At 46.2% G+C, this 23,619-nt stretch overlaps 1 protein-coding gene across 8 annotated transcripts in view; it reads left to right on the forward strand.

The window, feature by feature from the left end:
- LOC124125385 (E3 ubiquitin-protein ligase HECTD1-like) overlaps positions 1–23,619 on the forward strand; it is a 100,827-nt gene that overhangs the window by 13,140 nt on the left and 64,068 nt on the right. The window lies entirely within an intron of this gene.

The raw sequence follows: 23,619 nt of genomic DNA on the forward strand, positions 1-23,619 counted from the left end.
ACAGACAGACAAAAGCACTAGTTCTCCTCTGCAGTATTCTGTGTTGTAGTTGCATGTCTCTGAGGATGTGAAATATACTTGCTGACAAAGCATGAACCCTTGAGAGATAGCACTGATCCTCCAAATAGCAGCACTGACAGCAACTGTCCTCAGGTCAGAGGACAAAAGAAGCATCTCTTTGTCTCCATTACCACGTGTGATAACTCCGCTGATGGCCAGATGGCTATTGACAGCTGGGGACAAATGTAAACAGGTCTCTCACCCCTTGAAATGTGTCACTGGCATCATGACTGTATCCAGCAAACACCTACCTCCTGTAGTGTAGTGTAGAGGATAAGCACATAAAACAGGGTTTATTGTGTGTGACCAGCAAAACAGTGAACATGGTGAAGCAGTAAACTTGTGACCCCTCCCCCCAGCTGTTTGTGACTTGTGGCCTAGATGTTTGTGTTCCTGACACTTGCTTATGATGGGAATGATTGTTGGCTCAGAAAGAAATACTTTTGTGAACAAAAAACATGGCCCAAAAAGTGATGGAGGATAGGTGGGTTGTTTTTTTAGGGGGGGGGGGGGGGGGCAGGAGACCATTAATTAGGGGGTGACCATAAATTAGGGTGTGGCCTCTCTAGAGCAGGGTTGTTGTGTCCTCTCGGGGCCTCTCTACATTGCAGCAGGGTTGTTGTGGCCTCTCTACATTGCAGCAGGGTTGTTGTGGCCTCGCTACGTTAGAGCGGGGTTGTTGTGGCCTCACTACGTTAGAGCGGGTTGTTGTGGCCTCTCTACATTAGAGCGGGGTTGTTGTGGCCTCTCTACATTAGAGCGGGGGTTGTAGGGACCTCTCCACAATAGAGCGGGGTTGTTGTGGCCTCTCTACATTAGAGCGGGGGTTGTAGGGGCCTCTCCACAATAGAGTGGGGTTGTTGTGGCCTCTCTACATTAGAGCGGGGTTGTTGTGGCCTCTCCACAATAGAGCGGGGTTGTTGTGGCCTCTCTACAGTAGAGCGGGATTGTTGTGGCCTCTCTACGTTAGAGCGGGGTTGTTGTGGCCTCTCTACATTAGAGCGGGGTTGTCGTGGCCTCTCCACAATAGAGCGGGGTTGTTGTGGCCTCTCTACATTAGAGCGGGGGTTGTAGGGGCCTCTCCACAATAGAGCGGGGTTGTCGGGGCCTCTCTACATTAGAGCGGGGGTTGTTGTGGCCTCTCTACATTAGAGCGGGGTTGTTGTGGCCTCTCTACATTAGAGCGGGGTTGTTGTGGCCTCTCTACGTTAGAGCGGGGTTGTTGTGGCCTCTCTACGTTAGAGCGGGGTTGTTGTGGCCTCGCTACGTTAGAGCGAGGTTGTTGTGGCCTCTCTACGTTAGAGCCGGGTTGTTGTGGCCTCTCTACATTGCAGCAGGGTTGTAGGGGCCTCTCTACGTTAGAGCGGGGGTTGTTGTGGCCTCTCCACATTAGAGCGGGGTTGTTGTGGCCTCTCGGGGCCTCTCTACATTGCAGCAGGGTTGTTGTGGCCTCTCTACATTGCAGCAGGGTTGTTGTGGCCTCGCTACGTTAGAGCGGGGTTGTTGTGGCCTCACTACGTTAGAGCGGGTTGTTGTGGCCTCTCTACATTAGAGCGGGGTTGTTGTGGCCTCTCTACATTAGAGCGGGGGTTGTAGGGGCCTCTCCACAATAGAGCGGGGTTGTTGTGGCCTCTCTACATTAGAGCGGGGGTTGTAGGGGCCTCTCCACAATAGAGTGGGGTTGTTGTGGCCTCTCTACATTAGAGCGGGGTTGTTGTGGCCTCTCCACAATAGAGCGGGGTTGTTGTGGCCTCTCTACAGTAGAGCGGGATTGTTGTGGCCTCTCTACGTTAGAGCGGGGTTGTTGTGGCCTCTCTACATTAGAGCGGGGTTGTCGTGGCCTCTCCACAATAGAGCGGGGTTGTTGTGGCCTCTCTACATTAGAGCGGGGGTTGTAGGGGCCTCTCCACAATAGAGCGGGGTTGTCGGGGCCTCTCTACATTAGAGCGGGGGTTGTTGTGGCCTCTCTACATTAGAGCGGGGTTGTTGTGGCCTCTCTACATTAGAGCGGGGTTGTTGTGGCCTCTCTACGTTAGAGCGGGGTTGTTGTGGCCTCTCTACGTTAGAGCGGGGTTGTTGTGGCCTCGCTACGTTAGAGCGAGGTTGTTGTGGCCTCTCTACGTTAGAGCCGGGTTGTTGTGGCCTCTCTACATTGCAGCAGGGTTGTAGGGGCCTCTCTACGTTAGAGCGGGGGTTGTTGTGGCCTCTCCACATTAGAGCGGGGTTGTTGTGGCCTCTCGGGGCCTCTCTACATTGCAGCAGGGTTGTTGTGGCCTCTCTACATTGCAGCAGGGTTGTTGTGGCCTCGCTACGTTAGAGCGGGGTTGTTGTGGCCTCACTACGTTAGAGCGGGTTGTTGTGGCCTCTCTACATTAGAGCGGGGTTGTTGTGGCCTCTCTACATTAGAGCGGGGGTTGTAGGGGCCTCTCCACAATAGAGCGGGGTTGTTGTGGCCTCTCTACATTAGAGCGGGGGTTGTAGGGGCCTCTCCACAATAGAGTGGGGTTGTTGTGGCCTCTCTACATTAGAGCGGGGTTGTTGTGGCCTCTCCACAATAGAGCGGATTGTTGTGGCCTCACTACAGTAGAGCGGGATTGTTGTGGCCTCTCTACGTTAGAGCGGGGTTGTTGTGGCCTCTCTACATTAGAGCGGGGTTGTCGTGGCCTCTCCACAATAGAGCGGGGTTGTTGTGGCCTCTCTACATTAGAGCGGGGGTTGTAGGGGCCTCTCCACAATAGAGCGGGGTTGTCGGGGCCTCTCTACATTAGAGCGGGGGTTGTTGTGGCCTCTCCACAATAGAGCGGATTGTTGTGGCCTCTCCACATTAGAGCGGGGTTGTTGTGGCCTCTCTACATTAGGGCAGGGTTGTTATGGCCTCTCTACATTGAAGCAGGGTTGTTGTGGCCTCTCTACGTTAGAGCGGGGACGTTGTGGCCTCGCTACATTAGAGGGGGGTTGTTGTGGCCTCTCTACATTAGAGCCGGGTTGTTGTGGCCTCTCTACATTAGAGCGGGGTTGTCGGGGCCTCTCTACATTAGAGCGGGGTTGTCGTGGCCTCTCCACATTAGAGCGGGGTTGTCGGGGCCTCTCTACATTAGAGCGGGGTTGTTGTGGCCTCTCTACATTAGAGCGGGGTTGTTGTGGCCTCTCTACATTAGAGCGGGGTTGTTGTGGCCTCTCTACATTAGAGCAGGGTTGTAGGGGCTTCTCTACATTAGAGCGGGGTTGTAGGGGCCTCTCCACATTAGAGCGGGGTTGTAGGGGCCTCTCTACATTAGAGCGGGGCTGTCGTAGCCTCTCCACATTGGAGCAGGGCTGTCGGGGCCTCTCTACAGTAGAGCGGGATTGTTGTGGCCTCTCTATGTTAGAGCGGGGTTGTTGTGGCCTCTCTACATTAGAACAGGGTTGTAGGGGCTTCTCTACATTAGAGCGGGGTTGTAGGGGCCTCTCCACATTAGAGCGAGGTTGTTGTGGCCTCTCTACGTTAGAGCGGGGTTGTTGTGGCCTCTCTACATTGCAGCAGGGTTGTAGGGGCCTCTCTACGTTAGAGCGGGGGTTGTTGTGGCCTCTCAACATTAGAGCGGGGTTGTTGTGGCCTCTCTACATTAGAGCGGGGGTTGTAGGGGCCTCTCCACAATAGAGTGGGGTTGTCGGGGCCTCTCTACATTAGAGCGGGGTTGTTGTGGCCTCTCCACAATAGAGCGGGGTTGTTGTGGCCTCTCTTCAGTAGAGCGGGATTGTTGTGGACTCTCTACGTTAGAGCGGGGTTGTTGTGGCCTCTCTACATTAGAGCGGGGTTGTCGTGGCCTCTCCACAATAGAGCGGGGTTGTTGTGGCCTCTCTACATTAGAGCGGGGGTTGTAGGGGCCTCTCCACAATAGAGCGGGGTTGTCGGGGCCTCTCTACATTAGAGCGGGGGTTGTTGTGGCCTCTCTACATTGCAGCAGGGTTGTAGGGGCCTCTCTACGTTAGAGCGGGGTTGTTGTGGCCTCTCCACATTAGAGCGGGGTTGTTGTGGCCTCTCTACATTAGAGCAGGGTTGTTATGGCCTCTCTACATTGAAGCAGGGTTGTTGTGGCCTCTCTACATTAGAGCGGGGTTGTTGTGGCCTCTCTACATCAGAGCCGGGTTGTTGTGGCCTCTCTACATTAGAGCAGGGTTGTCTGGGCCTCTCTACGTCAGAGCGGGGTTGTCGTGGCCTCTCCACATAAGAGCGGGGTTGTCGGGGCCTCTCTACATTAGAGCGGGGTTGTAGGGGCCTCTCTACATTAGAGCGGGGCTGTCGTAGCCTCTCCACATTGGAGCAGGGCTGTTGGGGCCTCTCTATAGTAGAGCGGGATTGTTGTGGCCTCTCTACGTTAGAGCGGGGTTGTTGTGGCCTCTCTACATTAGAGCAGGGTTGTAGGGGCTTCTCTACAGTAGAGCGGGGTAGTAGGAGCCTCTCCACATTAGAGCGGGGTTGTTGTGGCCTCTCTACATTAGAGCAGGGTTGTTATGGCCTCTCTACATTGCAGCAGGGTTGTTGTGGCCTCTCTACATTAGAGCGGGGTTGTTGTGGCCTCTCTACATTAGAGCCGGGTTGTTGTGGCCTCTCTACATTAGAGCAGGGTTGTCGGGGCCTCTCTACATTAGAGCGGGGTTGTCGTGGCCTCTCCACATTAGAGTGGGGTTTTCGGGGCCTCTCTACATTAGAGCGGGGTTGTTGTGGCCTCTCTACATTAGAGGGGGGTTGTTGTGGCCTCTCTACATTAGAGCGGGGTTGTTGTGGCCTCTCTACATTAGAGCAGGGTTGTAGGGGCTTCTCTACATTAGAGCGGGGTTGTAGGGGCCTCTCCACATTAGAGCCGGGTTGTAGGGGCCTCTCTACATTAGAGCGGGGCTGTCGTAGCCTCTCCACATTGGAGCAGGGCTGTCGGGGCCTCTCTACAGTAGAGCGGGATTGTTGTGGCCTCTCTACGTTAGAGCCGGGTTGTTGTGGCCTCTCTACATTAGAGCAGGGTTGTCGGGGCCTCTCTACATTAGAGCGGGGTTGTCGTGGCCTCTCCACATTAGAGCGGGGTTTTCGGGGCATCTCTACATTAGAGCGGGGTTGTTGTGGCCTCTCTACATTAGAGGGGGGTTGTTGTGGCCTCTCTACATTTGAGGGGGGTTGTTGTGGCCTCTCTACATTAGAGGGGGGTTGTTGTGGCCTCTCTACATTAGAGCGGGGTTGTTGTGGCCTCTCTACATTAGAGCAGGGTTGTAGGGGCTTCTCTACATTAGAGCGGGGTTGTAGGGGCCTCTCCACATTAGAGCGGGGTTGTAGGGGCCTCTCTACATTAGAGCGGGGCTGTCGTAGCCTCTCCACATTGGAGCAGGGCTGTCGGGGCCTCTCTACAGTAGAGCGGGGTTGTTGTGGCCTCTCTACATTAGAGCCGGGTTGTTGTGGCCTCTCTACATTAGAGCAGGGTTGTCGGGGCCTCTCTACATTAGAGCGGGGTTGTCGTGGCCTCTCCACATTAGAGCGGGGTTTTCGGGGCCTCTCTACATTAGAGCGGGGTTGTTGTGGCCTCTCTACATTAGAAGGGGGTTGTTGTGGCCTCTCTACATTAGAGCAGGGTTGTAGGGGCTTCTCTACATTAGAGCGGGGTTGTAGGGGCCTCTCTACATTAGAGCAGGGTTGTAGGGGCTTCTCTACATTAGAGCGGGGTTGTAGGGGCCTCTCCACATTAGAGCGGGGTTGTTGTGGCCTCTCTACATTAGAGCAGGGTTGTAGGGGCTTCTCTACATTAGAGCAGGGTTGTAGGGGCCTCTCCACATTAGAGCGGGGTTGTAGGGGCCTCTCTACATTAGAGTGGGGCTGTCGTAGCCTCTCCACATTGGAGCAGGGCTGTCGGGGCCTCTCTACAGTAGAGCGGGATTGTTGTGGCCTCTCTACGTTAGAGCGGGGTTGTTGTGGCCTCTCTACATTAGAGCAAGGTTGTAGGGGCTTCTCTACATTAGAGCGGGGTTGTAGGGGCCTCTCCACATTAGAGTGGGGTTGTTGTGGCCTCTCTTCATTAGAGCAGGGTTGTAGGGGCCTCTCCACATTAGAGCGGGATTGTTGTGGCCTCTCTACGTTAGAGCGGGGTTGTTGTGGCCTCTCTACATTAGAGCGGGGTTGTAGGGGCCTCTCCACATTAGAGCGGGGTTGTTGTGGCCTCGCTACATTAGAGGGGGGTTGTTGTGGCCTCTCTACATTAGAGCGGGGTTGTTGTGGCCTCTCTACATTGGAGCGGGGTTGTCGTGGCCTCTCTACGTTAGGGTGGTTGAGGCAGTGTGGCCTAGCTGTACACCATATATCAGGGCTATTATTAGAATCAGCCACTTGGCTGGTGTGACTTTCATGCTGTTGTTGCATGTAACTGGCTTGGGGTAATTGTTGATGAAATATACTCAGTGGTGTACCACATAAGTCCACCTGGATGGCTAGGTCATGATGACCTGGGCTGGGTCAATGACCATGTTAGTCTGATGTTTGTGACCTATTGTGGGATATGTAGTTGCTGATTTGAACAGTGATATTAGTTCTATTTGCTAAGTACTCATGTTGGTCTGTGTGTGTGGGAGGAAGGGGTTGTTATGATTGCGTCGTAGGTTGTGTCTCATTAAGGACACTGGTGCTGGAGTGGTTAAGGCCTGTACATACATTTGTTGGACTGTTGGAAACACAGTTGAGCATGCAGGTAGTTATATGAGACACCAGGTCAATCATTATCATCATGACATAAAGGTTGGTGTTTAGCTCAGGTGAGGCTCAGGCCAAACCATCACAATCATTTCACAGCCCATCTAAGGCATGCCACCAGTGATCTGTCTGTTGGCATTTGAGGGAGTTTGTCCTACAGTGTTCTCTGACTTTGTGAAGCTTCCCTGCTGATAATGACCTGGGCCAGTACAGTGGACCCAGCGTGACCAAGTGGTGTGTGTGCGCGTGGCGCTGTGAAGGTAATTAGCAGTGATGGGATGCCTGACTCAGACACATGTTTCCTGATCACTGCTCTCAGCAGTAGAGACAGCTGTACAGGCTTCTACTGGATCATCCCTGTCTCCTGGTACTCTGCTCCAGCAAAACTGATTTTGTTGAAAGAGTGACTCCAGGATTTCCAGTCTCCGTTTCATGTAGGCCGCAGTTTTCGTTGTCGTGGCTTGAAGGTTTCTTGTCAGGGATAGTACGGATTTTAGAAGGTGGGATCCTGTTGGGGATAGTTATCTTGAAGATACAAATGGAAACACTATTAATTTGTAAATAAAAGAAAATAGTATAACAATAATTCTTGCAATTACCCGATGTAGACTTTTCAACATGCATATCAATATTATCAATAGTATCTGTATAACTGATGTTTCCATGCTGAGGTTTCACATACATGAACACTGAAGTGAGTAAAGGGCAGAAGCACTAACTTTCGCTTACTAAAACTGCTGGTGCCATACCTGCTGGTGTCGTATCTACTTGTGTCATATCTACTGGTGTCATATCTACTGGTGTCGTATCTACTGGTGCCATATCAACTGGTGTCATATCTACTGGTGCCGTATCTACTGTTGTCATATCTACCGGTGCCGTATCTACTGGTGCTGTATCTTCTGGTGTCGTATCTACTGGTGCCGTATCTACTGGTGTCGTATCAACTGGTGTCGTATCTACTCGTGTCGTATCTACTTGTGTTGTATAATCTTCTGCTGTTATAACCCTCGTGGTGCCGTATCTACATGTGTCGTATCTACTGTTGTCGTATCTACTGGTGCCGTATCTACTGGTGCGGTATCTTCTGGTGTCATATCTACTGGTGCCGTATCTACTGTTGTCATATCTACCGGTGCCGTATCTACTGGTGCTGTATCTTCTGGTGTCGTATCTACTGGTGCCGTATCTACTGGTGTCGTATCAACTGGTGTCGTATCTACTCGTGTCGTATCTACTTGTGTTGTATAATCTTCTGCTGTTATAACCCTCGTGGTGCCGTATCTACATGTGTCGTATCTACTGTTGTCGTATCTACTGGTGCGGTATCTACTGGTGCGGTATCTTCTGGTGTCGTATCTACTGGTGCCGTATCTACTGATGTCGTATCTACTGGTGCCGTATCTACTGGTGCCGTATCAACTGGTGCCGTATCAACTGGTGTTGTATCTACTGATGTCGTATCTACTGGTGCCGTATCAACTGGTGCCGTATCTACTGGTGTCGTATCTATTTGTGTTGTATCTACTGGTGCCGTATCTACTGGTGCCGTATCAACTGGTGCCGTATCAACTGGTGCCGTATCTACTTGTGTTGTATAATCTACTGCTGTCATAACCCTCATGGTGTCGTATCTACAGGTGCCGTATCTACTGGTGCCGTATCTACTGGTGTCGTATCTATTTGTGTTGTATCTATTTGTGTTGTATCTACTTGTGTAGTTTAATCTACTGCTGTCATAACCCTCATGGTGTCGTATCTACTGGTGCCGTATCTACTGGTGCCGTATCTACTTGTGTTGTATAATCTACTGCTGTCATAACCCTCATGATGTCGTATCTACAGGTGCCGTATCTACTGGTGCCGTATCTACTGGTGTCGTATCTATTTGTGTTGTATCTATTTGTGTTGTATAATCTACTGCTGTCATAACCCTCATGGTGTCGTATCTACAGGTGCGGTATCTACTGGTGCCGTATCTACTGGTGTCGTATCTATTTGTGTTGTATCTATTTGTGTTGTATCTACTTGTGTAGTTTAATCTACTGCTGTCATAACCCTCATGGTGTTGTATCTACTGGTGCCGTATCTACTGGTGCCGTATCTACTTGTGTAGTATAATCTACTGCTGTCATAATCCTCATGGTGTCGTATCTACAGGTGCCGTATCTACTGGTGCCGTATCTACTGGTGTCGTATCTATTTGTGTTGTATCTATTTGTGTTGTATAATCTACTGCTGTCATAACCCTCATAGTGTCGTATCTACAGGTGCGGTATCTACTGGTGCCGTATCTACTTGTGTTGTATAATCTACTGCTGTCATAACCCTCATGGTGTCGTATCTACTGGTGCCGTATCTACTGGTGCCGTATCTACTTGTGTTGTATAATCTACTGCTGTCATAACCCTCATGGTGTCGTATCTACAGGTGCCGTATCTACTGGTGTCGTATCTATTTGTGTTGTATCTATTTGTGTTGTATAATCTACTGCTGTCATAACCCTCATGGTGTCGTATCTACTGGTGCCGTATCTACTGGTGTCGTATCTATTTGTGTTGTATCTACTGGTGCCGTATCTACTTGTGTAGTATAATCTACTGCTGTCATAACCCTCGTGGTGTCGTATCTACTGGTGCCGTATCTACTGGTGCCGTATCTACTTGTGTAGTATAATCTACTGCTGTCATAACCCTCATGGTGTCGTATCTACTGGTGCCGTATCTACTGGTGCCGTATCTACTTGTGTTGTATAATCTACTGCTGTCATAACCCTCATGGTGTCGTATCTACTGGTGCCGTATCTACTGGTGCCGTATCTACTTGTGTAGTATAATCTACTGCTGTCATAACCCTCATGGTGTCGTATCTACTGGTGCCGTATCTACTGGTGCCGTATCTACAGGTGCGGTATCTACTTGTGTAGTATAATCTACTGCTGTCATAACCCTCATGGTGTCGTATCTACAGGTGCGGTATCTACTGGTGCCGTATCTACTTGTGTAGTATAATCTACTGCTGTCATAACCCTCGTGGTGTTGTATCTACTGGTGCCGTATCTACTGGTGCCGTATCTACTTGTGTTGTATAATCTACTGCTGTCATAACCCTCATGGTGTCGTATCTACTGGTGCCGTATCTACTTGTGTTGTATAATCTACTGCTGTCATAACCCTCATGGTGCCGTATCTACTGGTGCCGTATCTACTGGTGCCGTTTCTACTTGTGTAGTATAATCTACTGCTGTCATAACCCTCATGGTGTCGTATCTACTGGTGCCGTATCTACTGGTGCCGTATCTACTTGTGTTGTATAATCTACTGCTGTCATAACCCTCATGGTGTCGTATCTACTGGTGCCGTATCTACTGGTGCCGTATCTACTTGTGTAGTATAATCTACTGCTGTCATAACCCTCGTGGTGTCGTATCTACTGGTGCCGTATCTACTGGTGCCGTATCTACTTGTGTAGTATAATCTACTGCTGTCATAACCCTCATGGTGTCGTATCTACTGGTGCCGTATCTACTGGTGCCGTATCTACTTGTGTAGTATAATCTACTGCTGTCATAACCCTCATGGTGTCGTATCTACTGGTGCCGTATCTACTGGTGCCGTATCTACTTGTGTTGTATAATCTACTGCTGTCATAACCCTTGTGGTGTCGTATCTACTGGTGCCGTATCTACTGGTGCCGTATCTACTTGTGTAGTATAATCTACTGCTGTCATAACCCTCATGGTGTCGTATCTACTGGTGCCGTATCTACTGGTGCCGTATCTACTGGTGCCGTATCTACTGGTGTCGTATCTATTTGTGTTGTATCTATTTGTGTTGTATCTATTTGTGTTGTATCTACTTGTGTTGTATAATCTACTGCTGTCATAACCCTCGTGGTGTCGTATCTACTGGTGCCGTATCAACTGGTGCCGTATCAACTGGTGCCGTATCTACTGGTGCCGTATCTACTGTTGCCATATCTACTGGTGCCGTATCTACTGGTGCCATATCTACTAGTGCCTTATCTACTGGTGCCGTATGTACTGGTGCCATATCTACTGGTGCTATATCTACTGGTGTCTATCTACTAGTGCCATATTTACTGGTACCGTATGCACTACTCTGTATCTGCAGAGCCCAAGACTGCTGGTTCTCAGCCACCTGCTATTGATTGCATTGATTCCCTCCTGTATGTACTGGTGTTAGTTGACACAAATAGATATACATGATTAACATCATCCATTATGTACAGTCTGACGTGGTGGACTTGGCATCCAGTATCATCAGCTGAAGGTGCAAGGATGGAGCTGTTTATTGGCCCGGTATTCCAACCGGAATCAGATCTCTTGCTAAGAATACTGATTTCACACTTTCTTCCTGCATGCTCCTCAACAAAAGCTTCTTCAGGTGCCCTGTGTTCCATGCCAACTCCTTGGTGCCCTGTGTTCCATGCCAACTCCTTGGTGCCCTGTGTTCCATGCCAACTCCTTGGTGCCCTGTGCTCCATGCCAGTTTCTTGGTGCCCTGTGCTCCATTCCAGTTTCTTCAGGTACCCTGTGTTCCATGCCAACTCCTTGGTGCCCTGTGTTCCATGCCAATTTCTTGGTGCCCTGTGCCCCATGCCAGTTTCTTGGTGCCCTGTGCTCCATGCAAGTTTCTTGGTGCCCTGTGCTCCTTGCCAGTTTCTTGGTGCCCTGTGCTCCTTGCCAGTTTCTTGGTGCCCTGTTCTCCATGCCAGTTTCTTGGTGCCCTGTGCTCTATGCCAATTTCTTGGTGCCCTGTGCTCCATGCAAGTTTCTTGGTGCCCTGTGCTCCATGCCAGTTTCTTGGTGCCCTGTGCTCCATGCCAATTTCTTGGTGCCCTGTGCTCCATGCCAGTTTCTTGGTGCGCTGTGCTCCTTGCCAGTTTCTTGGTGCCCTGTGCTCCATGCCAGTTTCTTGGTGCCCTGTGCTCCTTGCCAGTTTCTTGGTGCCATGTGTTCCATGCCAACTCCTTGGTGCCCTGTGCTCCATGCCAATTTCTTGGTGCCCTGTGCTCCATGCCAATTTCTTGGTGCCCTGTGCTCCATGCCAATTTTTTGGTGCCCTGTGCTCCATGCCAGTTTCTTGGTGCCCTGTGCTCCATGCCAGTTTCTTGGTGCCCTGTGCTCCATGCCCACACGCAAACTGTACATAACAAAGCCAGTGTGGGATATTATAGCAGTAAATACTAACATACAATCTATACTTAACAAGCTCCGGAGTGTGGAACATTCCAACAGTATTTTCACCCCGTTGATCAGAATGTACTTGTATGAACTGTAGGTGGCCAGCACAGGACAATGGCTGTAGTCGGACACACTGTATGAACTGTAGGTGGCCGGCACAGGACAATGGCTGTAGTCGGACACTCTGTATGAACTGTTGGTGTTCCACTGACACAGTTACTGATACAAATCACCTGCGAGGGATCTCGTGTCCCAGCAGTACTTCCTCATTGTGTGTTGGAACCAGGTCTGTCTTTGTCTCACCCCACCAGGTGGTCACCCGACCCCCACATGGACTGCTGAATGATGTGTGCGGAGTAAACTGTTCCCATTTACGTAGCCCGTGTCAAAGGTCAATGTGCTGTGTCAATGTGCTGTGTCAATGTGTTATGGAATATTAAGATGTTGTACTGTGTGTACCTGGTGATGCTTAGATGCTGTGTCTTTGAAATAAAAGATGAACATACCCTTACCATGTCTCATGTCATAGCCATACCACACGTCATGTCATACCTATACCAAACGTCATGTCATACCCATACCACGTCATGTCATACCTATACCACATGTCATGTCATACCTATACCACATGTCATGTCACACCTATACCACATGTCATGTCATATCCATACCACACATCATGTCATACCTATACCACATGTCATGTCATACCTATACCACACGTCATGTCATATCCATACCACATGTCATGTCATACCTATACCACATGTCATGTCATACCTATACCACATGTCATGTCATACCTATACCACATGTCATGTCACACCTATACCACATGTCATGTCATATCTAAACCACACATCAAGTCATACCTATACCACACGTCATGTCATACCCATACCACATGTCATGTCATACCTATACCTCATGTCATGTCATACGTATACCACACATCATGTCATACCTATACCACATATCATGTCATACCTATACCACATGTCATATCATACCTATACCACACGTCATGTCATATCCATACCACATGTCATGTCATACCTATACCACATGTCATGTCATACCTATACCACATGTCATGTCACACCTATACCACATGGCATGTCATACCTATACCACATGTCATACCTATACCACACTTCATGTCATGTTTAATTCCCATACCAAACATCATGTCATACCTATACCACATGTCATATCCATACCACACGTCATGTCATACCTATACCACATGTCATACCCATACCACACGTCATGTCATACCCGTACCACACGTCATGTCATACCCATACCACACGTCATGTCATGTCATATCCATACCACACGTCATGTCATACCTATACCACACGTCATGTCATACCCATACCACAGGTTATGTCATACCCATACCACACGTCATGTCATACCCATACCACAGGTCATGTCATACCTATACCACATGTCATGTCATACCCATACCACAGGTCATGTCATACCTATACCACATGTCATGTCATATCCATACCACACATCATGTCATACCCAAACCACACACCATGTCATATCCATACCATACGTCATCTCATACCCATACCACATGTCATGTCATGTCATGTCATGTTATTCCCATACCACACGTCATGTCATACCTATACCACACGTCATGTCATACCCAGGCCATATGTCATGCTCAAATTTAAAGATGAACATGTGGTTTTAGATTTGCAGGTTTGTTTTGAGTTCAATTCAATTCCTGGAAAATCTCTATCGAACCGATGATCTTAGCCCAGTTATAAGATTTTTTTATTGAAGTTGTTCTGATAAATATTGATATTTATCTTGATATTTTTTAAATGTGTCATCCATTCATGACATCAGATGTTTATGTATTTTTTAATTAAAAAAAATGTTTTCAAGAAAGCTATTCTTTCGCAGTGAAAAATAAAAAAAAATGTCTTTGATCCAAACTCATTTAACATGATGATGTTCAACAAGTCAGATTGCCGTCATGTTACCGAGGCAAGGGAGTTAACTGACTCTAAACGTCCAGTTTCCACCTTTGCTGAACTAGGCTGGAATTATTATAACGAGTCCATGCATATTCCAATCAAAATTTGTCGATTGCAGGATTTGCAAAGCATGTCTACCGTCAACTAAACATCAACATATATTTTCCAAATATTTTCATGTTTTTAATCAAGTCACTCGCGTAATTTGATGCACTTTGTGAAGTAAGATCTGTGTTTTTACAATATAGATCTTGATTATTGTTCAGACCGTCTTCACTGGGCGCCACCAATTTGTTTGAAGCAAATGCAAGTCATATGAGAGGTGAAATCTGATTGGTCAATAGGAGGGACATAGAAGGGGCATAACTTGTAATAGCCACTGGTGGCGTTACAATAGAACCCAGGAATTCCAGCCTAGTTCGGCAAGGGTGGAAACTGGATTTTTACCTGTTTACAGTCAGTAAGCTCCCTTGCATAGGGAAGATGGATTGCAGCACACACACACACACATTCATTTTACAATGCCAATTGGAGAACAATATCATGAGCATGGATGCTGTTGATGAGACGAGACTGTCAACTTGCTGTATATTGTCATTCCTCAAGATATCCTCAGACACTATTAGGTTAATATCTATCTTTTATTCCTCCACTGGACGTCGCATCAGGGTCTGTTCATTATACAAAGGGGATCATTCATAAACGTTTTTTCCTTGCCCCATTGTGCACTGGAATCTAATTGTGTCTCTCTGACCCAGCCTCTAGTGTTCCAGATTGTGTTGACCCAGTGCCTGTGGGAAGTCCAGGTATATTAGAGAAGATAGATAGGGTAATATGATGTATATTGTCGGACTATACTGTACCTTCAGCTTGGAAGTCCAGGTTTGTTAGAGAAGATAGATAGGGTAATATGATGTATATTGTCGGACTATACTGTACCTTCAGCTCGGTAGTCCAGGTTTATTAGAGAAGATAGATAGGGTAATTATGATGTATATTGTTGGACTATACTGTACCTTCAGCTCGGTAGTCTAGGTTTGTTAGAGAAGATAGATAGGGTAATATGATGTATATTGTCAGACAATACTGTACCTTCAGCTTGGAAGTCCAGGTTTATTAGAGAAGATAGATTGGGTAATATGATGTATATTGTCAGACAATACTGTACCTTCAGCTTGGAAGTCCAGGTTTATTAGAGAAGATAGATAGGGTAATATAATGTATTTTGTCGGACTATACTGTACCTTCAGCTCGGAAGTCCAGGTTTGTTAGAGAAGATAGATAGGGTAATATGATGTATATTGTCGGACAATACTGTACCTTCAGCTTGGAAGTCCAGGTTTGTTAGAGAAGACAGATAGGGTAATGTGATGTATATTGTTGGACAATACTGTACCTTCAGCAAGGAAGTCCAGGTATATTAGAGAAGACAGATAGGGTAATATGATGTATATTGTCGGACTATACTGTACCTTCAGCTCGGAAGTCCAGGTTTATTGGAGAAGACAGATAGGGTAATATAATGTATATTGTCGGACTATACTGTACCTTCAGCTCGGAAGTCCAGGTTTGTTAGAGAAGATAGATAGGGTAATATGATGTATATTGTCAGACAATACTGTACCTTCAGCTTGGAAGTCCAGGTTTATTAGAGAAGATAGATAGGGTAATATGATGTATATTGTCAGACAATACTGTACCTTCAGCTTGGAAGTCCAGGTTTGTTAGAGAAGATAGATAGGGTAATATGATGTATATTGTCGGACTATAGTGTACCTTCAGCTCGGTAGTCCAGGTTTGTTAGAGAAGACAGATAGGGTAATGTGATGTATATTGTTGGACTATACTGTACCTTCAGCAAGGAAGTCCAGGTATATTAGAGAAGATAGATAGGGTAATATGATGTATATTGTCAGACTATACTGTACCTTCAGCTCGGAAGTCCAGGTTTGTTAGAGAAGATAGATAGGGTAATATGATGTATATTGTCGGACTATACTGTACCTTCAGCTTGGAAGTCCAGGTTTGTTAGAGAAGATAGATAGGGTAATATGATGTATATTGTCGGACTATACTGTACCTTCAGCTTGGAAGTCCAGGTTTGTTAGAGAAGATAGATAGGGTAATATGATGTATATTGTCAGACAATACTGTACCTTCAGCTCGGAAATCTAGGTTTATTAGAGAAGATAGATAGGGTAATATGATATATATTGTCGGACAATACTGTACCTTCAGCTCGTACCAGGTTTTCACTGGAAATTATACAGATTATAGTTGTAACATTTCTTGACGAGGAAGTTTCCCATTAAATTTTTACATTCATCTTGATTGAGTTTCCTGGTGATGAATCATCTTCCGTGTCATGGCAGACATGGAGGAACTTTGTGTGAAGTGTTTGTTTGCTCAGCATAAGCTTTACTCAGACAAGCACTTTTGAAATATATTTTACTTTTCTTCAGATAATCATGATAATATTGTTGTTGCACTTCCTTATGTTTTTGTTACATGTTTGTTTCAAATCCTTATCAGCCAGCATTTATAAACAATGTTAATAATAAACAGTGTTCTAAATAAATACAAAGTTAATGGGTCCTTATCACAGCCACCATGTTAAACGTTCCAAATGGTTTGTTAAACGCCGCACTCAGCAATATTCTAGCTATATGACGGCGGCCTGTAAATAATTGAGTCTGGACCAGACAATCCAGTGATTGACAGGTGGTCATTATTACAGAAGGGGCAGAGTAATTACCAGCACGTTGAGGTGGAGCTGGAGAGACTGCTTGTATCACGGGATTAGTGCCACAGTTCTGTACACAGTTCACTCGCCAGAGGGATTTCAACACATACGTTCCTTTAGTAAGGATTCTGCCCACATGTTTCCAATTGTTGATTGCCTGAATGTGTGTTATGATGGGTATCTCCGGATGTGGTGTGTTATGATGGGTATCCCCTGATGTGTGGTGTGTTATGATGGGTATCCCCTGATGTGGTGTGTTATGATGGGTATCAGTGGATGTGATGTGTTATGATGGGTATCCCCTGATGTGGTGTGTTATGATGGGTATCAGTGGATGTGGTGTGTTATGATGGGTATCCCCTGATGTGATGTGTTAAGATGGGTATCAGTGGATGTGATGTGTTATGATGGGTATCCCCTGATGTGATGTGTTATGATGGGTATCCCCTGATGTGGTGTGTTATGATGGGTATCAGTGGATGTGGTGTGTTATGATGGGTATCAGTGGATGTGGTGTGTTATGATGGGTATCAGTGGATGTAGTGTAATGATGGGTATCCCCGGATGTGATGTGTTATGATGGGTATCTCCGGATGTGGTGTGTTATGATGGGTATCCCCTGATGTGGTGTGTTATGATGGGTATCAGTGGATGTGATGTGTTATGATGGGTATCCCCGGATGTGGTGTGTTATGATGGGTATCTCCTGATGTGGTGTGTTATGATGGGTATCCCCTGATGTGATGTGTTTTGATGGGTATCAGTGGATGTGATGTGTTATGATGGGTTTCCCCTGATGTGGTGTGTTATGATGGGTATCAGTGGATGTGGTGTGTTATGATGGGTATCAGTGGATGTGATGTGTTATGATGGGTATCTCCGGATGTGGTGTGTTATGATGGGTATCCCCTGATGTGATGTGTTATGATGGGTATCAGTGGATGTGGTGTGTTATGATGGGTATCCCCTGATGTGGTGTGTTATGATGGGTATCAGTGGATGTGGTGTGTTATGATGGGTATCAGTGGATGTGGTGTGTTATGATGGGTATCTCCGGATGTGGTGTGTTATGATGGGTATCTCCGGATGTGGTGTGTTATGATGGGTATCCCCTGATGTGGTGTGTTATGATGGGTATCAGTGGATGTGGTGTGTTATGATGGGTATCAGTGGATGTGGTGTGTTATGATGGGTATCAGTGGATGTGGTGTGTTATGATGGGTATCAGTGGATGTGGTGTGTTATGATGGGTATCCCCTGATGTGATGTGTTATGATGGGTATCAGTGGATGTGATGTGTTATGATGGGTATCTCCGGATGTGGTGTGTTATGATGGGTATCAGTGGATGTGGTGTGTTATGATGGGTATCAGTGGATGTGGTGTGTTATGATGGGTATCCCCTGATGTGATGTGTTATGATGGGTATCAGTGGATGTGATGTGTTATGATGGGTATCTCCGGATGTGGTGTGTTATGATGGGTATCAGTGGATGTGGTGTGTTATGATGGGTATCAGTGGATGTGGTGTGTTATGATGGGTATCAGTGGATGTGGTGTGTTATGATGGGTATCCCCTGATGTGATGTGTTATGATGGGTATCAGTGGATGTGGTGTGTTATGATGGGTATCCCCTGATGTGGTGTGTTATGATGGGTATCCCCTGATGTGGTGTGTTATGATGGGTATCAGTGGATGTGGTGTGTTATGATGGGTATCAGTGGATGTGGTGTGTTATGATGGGTATCAGCGGATGTGGTGTGTTATGATGGGTATCCCCTGATGTGGTGTCTTATGATGGGTATCAGTGGATGTGGTGTGTTATGATGGGTATCTCCAGATGTGGTGTGTTATGATGGGTATCTCCGGATGTGGTGTGTTATGATGGGTATCAGTGGATGTGGTGTGTTATGATGGGTATCAGCGGATGTGGTGTGTTATGATGGGTATCAGTGGAAGTGGTGTGTTATGATGGGTATCAGTGGATGTGGTGTGTTATGATGGGTATCAGCGGATGTGGTGTGTTATGATGGGTTTCCCCTGATGTGGTGTGTTATGATGGGTATCCCCTGATGTGATGTGTTATGATGGGTATCTCCTGATGTGGTGTGTTATGATGGGTATCAGTGGATGTGGTGTGTTATGATGGGTATCAGTGGATGTGGATTGTTATGATGGGTATCTCCTGATGTGGTGTGTTATGATGGGTATCAGTGGATGTGGTGTGTTATGATGGGTATCAGTGGATGTGGTGTGTTATGATGGGTATCAGTGGATGTGGTGTGTTATGATGGGTATCCCCTGATGTGGTGTGTTATGATGGGTATCAGCGGATGTGGTGTGTTATGATGGGTATCAGTGGATGTGGTGTGTTATGATGGGTATCCCCTGATGTGGTGTGTTATGATGGGTATCAGTGGATGTGGTGTGTTATGATGGGTATCAGTGGATGTGATGTGTTATGATGGGTATCCCCTGATGTGGTGTGTTATGATGGGTATCTCCGGATGTGGTGTGTTATGATGGGTATCAGTGGATGTGGTGTGTTATGATGGGTATCAGTGGATGTGGTGTGTTATAATGGGTATCAGTGGATGTGGTGTGTTATGATGGGTATCAGCGGATGTGGTGTGTTATGATGGGTATCAGTGGATGTGGTGTGTTATGATGGGTATCTCCAGATGTGGTGTTTTATGATGGGTATCTCCGGATGTGGTGTGTTATGATGGGTATCAGTGGATGTGGTGTGTTATGATGGGTATCTCCGGATGTGGTGTGTTATGATGGGTATCAGTGGAAGTGGTGTGTTATGATGGGTATCAGTGGATGTGGTGTGTTATGATGGGTATCAGCGGATGTGGTGTGTTATGATGGGTATCCCCTGATGTGGTGTGTTATGATGGGTATCCCCTGATGTGATGTGTTATGATGGGTATCTCCTGATGTGTGTTATGATGGGTATCAGTGGATGTGATGTGTTATGATGGGTATCTCCTGATGTGGTATGTTATGATGGGTATCAGTGGATGTGGTGTGTTATGATGGGTATCAGTGGATGTGGTGTGTTATGATGGGTATCAGTGGATGTGGTGTGTTATGATGGGTATCCCCTGATGTGGTGTGTTATGATGGGTATCAGTGGATGTGGTGTGTTATGATGGGTATCAGTGGATGTGGTGTGTTATGATGGGTATCCCCTGATGTGGTGTGTTATGATGGGTATCAGTGGATGTGGTGTGTAATGATGGGTATCAGTGGATGTGGTGTGTTATGATGGGTATCAGTGGATGTGGTGTGTTATGATGGGTATCTCTGGATGTGGTGTGTTATGATGGGTATCTCCGGATGTGGTGTGTTATGATGGGTATCCCCTGATGTGGTGTGTTATGATGGGTATCAGTGGATGTGGTGTGTTATGATGGGTATCAGTGGATGTTGTGTGTTATGATGGGTATCTCCGGATGTGGTGTGTTATGATGGGTATCAGTGGATGTGGTGTGTTATGATGGGTATCAGTGGATGTGGTGTGTTATGATGGGTATCAGTGGATGTGATGTGTTATGATGGGTATCAGTGGATGTGGTGTGTTATGATGGGTATCAGTGGATGTGGTGTGTTATGATGGGTATCTCCGGATGTGGTGTGTTATGATGGGTATCTCCGGATGTGGTGTGTTATGATGGGTATCCCCTGATGTGATGTGTTATGATGGGTATCAGTTGATGTGGTGTGTTATGATGGGTATCTCAGGATGTGGTGTGTTATGATGGGTATCAGTGGATGTGGTGTGTTATGATGGGTATCCCCCGATGTGGTGTGTTATGATGGGTATCAGCGGATGTGGTGTGTTATGATGGGTATCAGTGGATGTGGTGTGTTATGATGGGTATCCCCTGATGTGGTGTGTTATGATGGGTATCAGTGGATGTGGTGTGTTATGATGGGTATCAGTGGATGTGGTGTGTTATGATGGGTATCTCTGGATGTGGTGTGTTATGATGGGTATCAGTGGATGTGGTGTGTTATGATGGGTATCAGTGGATGTGGTGTGTTATGATGGGTATCAGTGGATGTGGTGTGTTATGATGGGTATCAGTGGAAATGGTGTGTTATGATGGGTATCAGTGGATGTGGTGTGTTATGATGGGTATCAGTGGATGTGGTGTGTTATGATGGGTATCAGTGGATGTGGTGTGTTATGATGGGTATCAGTGGATATGGTGTGTTATGATGGGTATCAGTGGATATGGTGTGTTATGATGGGTATCTCCGGATGTGGTGTAGGAACATGGCGTATCCCTCACGGTGCTGCTGCTGCAGTCCTACTGACAGAGGAGTTTGTCAGCTTTGGTCAATCCAGTCCTTGTGAAGTCAATTGTCAAGTATACTGTAGCGTATATGAGCTCTGATTTCACTGAAGTGTCCCGTACACATCTACAGGTGTAGTAGACACCTTTGGTCATATCCAACTAGTCCGCAACTCATTGGTGGTTTATAAAAAGTTGACTAGATTTTCTGAGAAACCAGCAGACTATTAGCCTCGACTCTCCCTAGTCTATGACCTTCCAGCGATAGAAAGTAACAGTTTTAGTCCACTAGTCCTTATAATGATAACATATGGCAAACCCCTTAAAAAAGGTAAATTTCTTCTAGTCCTTATGATACCTTGACTATTGGGCACACATGCTATAGGACTATTGCCAATTTTCTAACACTGCCTACATGTATTGGACTCGCCTCTTTCACTGTGAGAAGTATTGCCCCCATAGAACAAGCAGTGGCTCATTCAAATTTTGAGCTACACTTGAAGTGTGTCCTTACTGACATGATCTGACCTACACTTGAAATGTGTCCTTACTGACATGATCTGACCTACACTTGAAATGTGTCCTTACTGACATGATCTGACCTACACTTGAAATGTGTCCTTACTGACATGATCTGACCTACACTTGAAGTGTGTCCTTACTGACATGATCTGACCTACACTTGAAATGTGTCCTTACTGACATGATCTGACCTACACTTGAAGTGTGTCCTTACTGACATGATCTGAGCTACACTTGAAGTGTGTCCTTACTGACATGATCTGACCTACACTTGAAGGGTGTCCTTACTGACATGATCTGACCTACACTTGAAATGTGTCCTTACTGACATGATCTGACCTACACTTGAAATGTGTCCTTACTGACATGATCTGACCTACACTTGAAGTGTGTCCTTACTGACATGATCTGAGCTACACTTGAAGTGTGTCCTTACTGACATGATCTGACCTACACTTGAAATGTGTCCTTACTGACATGATCTGACCTACACTTGAAATGTGTCCTTACTGACATGATCTGAGCTACACTTGAAGTGTGTCCTTACTGACATGATCTGAGCTACACTTGAAATGTGTCCTTACTGACATGATCTGACCTACACTTGAAATGTGTCCTTACTGACATGATCTGAGCTACACTTGAAGTGTGTCCTTACTGACATGATCTGAGCTACACTTGAAGTGTGTCCTTACTGACATGATCTGACCTACACTTGAAATGTGTCCTTACTGACATGATCTGACCTACACTTGAAGTGTGTCCTTACTGACATGATCTGAGCTACACCTGAAGTATGTCTATACTGACATGATTAGTGGTGTAACGATACGGCGATACAGTATTGTATCCCGATGCACAGCCCACGATACGATGCATCGATTTGGAAAGCATGTATCGCGATACATACGATATTTTCATAACACAGTTATACCTACCGTATTTTCTTGAGTATAGTGCGCACTTTTTAAAAAAAAAACAACACAGCTGTGTAGAAGGGGTTGCGCATTATACACGAATTAATGAGTGTGTGAAGCGATCGGAAGATCGCACAACTCACCGTTATTAACAGCAACCACGGTCAGATTACCGCTATTGACGCCTTGAAAGGAATTTTAGTTGACAGAGAATGGATACATATATCATAAATGCCATACTTTGATTCGTTAAAAGCGAGATTTGTTTTTGTTGGACGATTCTATGTCAACACGTAATTCTCGCGATCACGCGATCACGTGCACGGGAGCCTTGACGGTGACTGGTCAGACTGGTTCCATGTAAAAAATAATACCCGGCAATAGCGATCAGCTGCTTCACTTAGGGTTATTATTATTTTAAATATGTTTAGTAAAAGCTGCATCTAAATTAACAATATATTGGAATATATTATTCCTGATCAAAAAATAGTTTCAGATACAACATGTACAGCTGATCCTTGCATTAAAATACTGTAAAGTTATATCATTGGGTGTCTACCGAATCACTGGTAGATTCCAAGAAAACGTGTGTACAGCTGATTGCTGTGTCCGGCTAATTTTACGAGAAAATACACAAGGTAATCTTAATCCCTGGATATAAAACAATGCCTAGCTGAACAAAAAATACAATTTAAACGGTAAATCAACATGTCTGGTGATTTTTTATCTCAAACTTCGAATTTGTACTGACGAAGTTTCTCATCACCCGTTCGTTTGCCGGACTTCGCTGAAGGGGTACGGTGTAATTTTTTTTTTGCGCATAATATTCAAATTTCTTTTTTTTCAAAATATTGAACCCGCTAGAGGGGCGTGCGCATTATACATCGGTGCGCACTATACTCAAGAAAATGGATGAAATACATGGGGGGATACAGCTTTTTTGAAAAGGGGGGTGCACAATTAAGATCTATTTATTGTCTTTGGTGGTAATTTATACAGAAATAAAGATTTTTTTCGAAATAAAAAAAGGGTGGGGGGGGGGGGGGGGGGGTGCGCCCATGAAATACTTTAACAGTTTCAAAGCCATTTTGTTGTTTCAGTAAAACATACTGTATTGCTAACGATTTGCTATAACAGTAAATAAACACCTTATAT

Source organism: Haliotis rufescens, unplaced genomic scaffold (assembly GCF_023055435.1).
Source record: "Haliotis rufescens isolate VD_foot unplaced genomic scaffold, xgHalRufe1.0.p SCAF_72, whole genome shotgun sequence".
Classification (NCBI taxonomy): domain Eukaryota; kingdom Metazoa; phylum Mollusca; class Gastropoda; order Lepetellida; family Haliotidae; genus Haliotis; species Haliotis rufescens.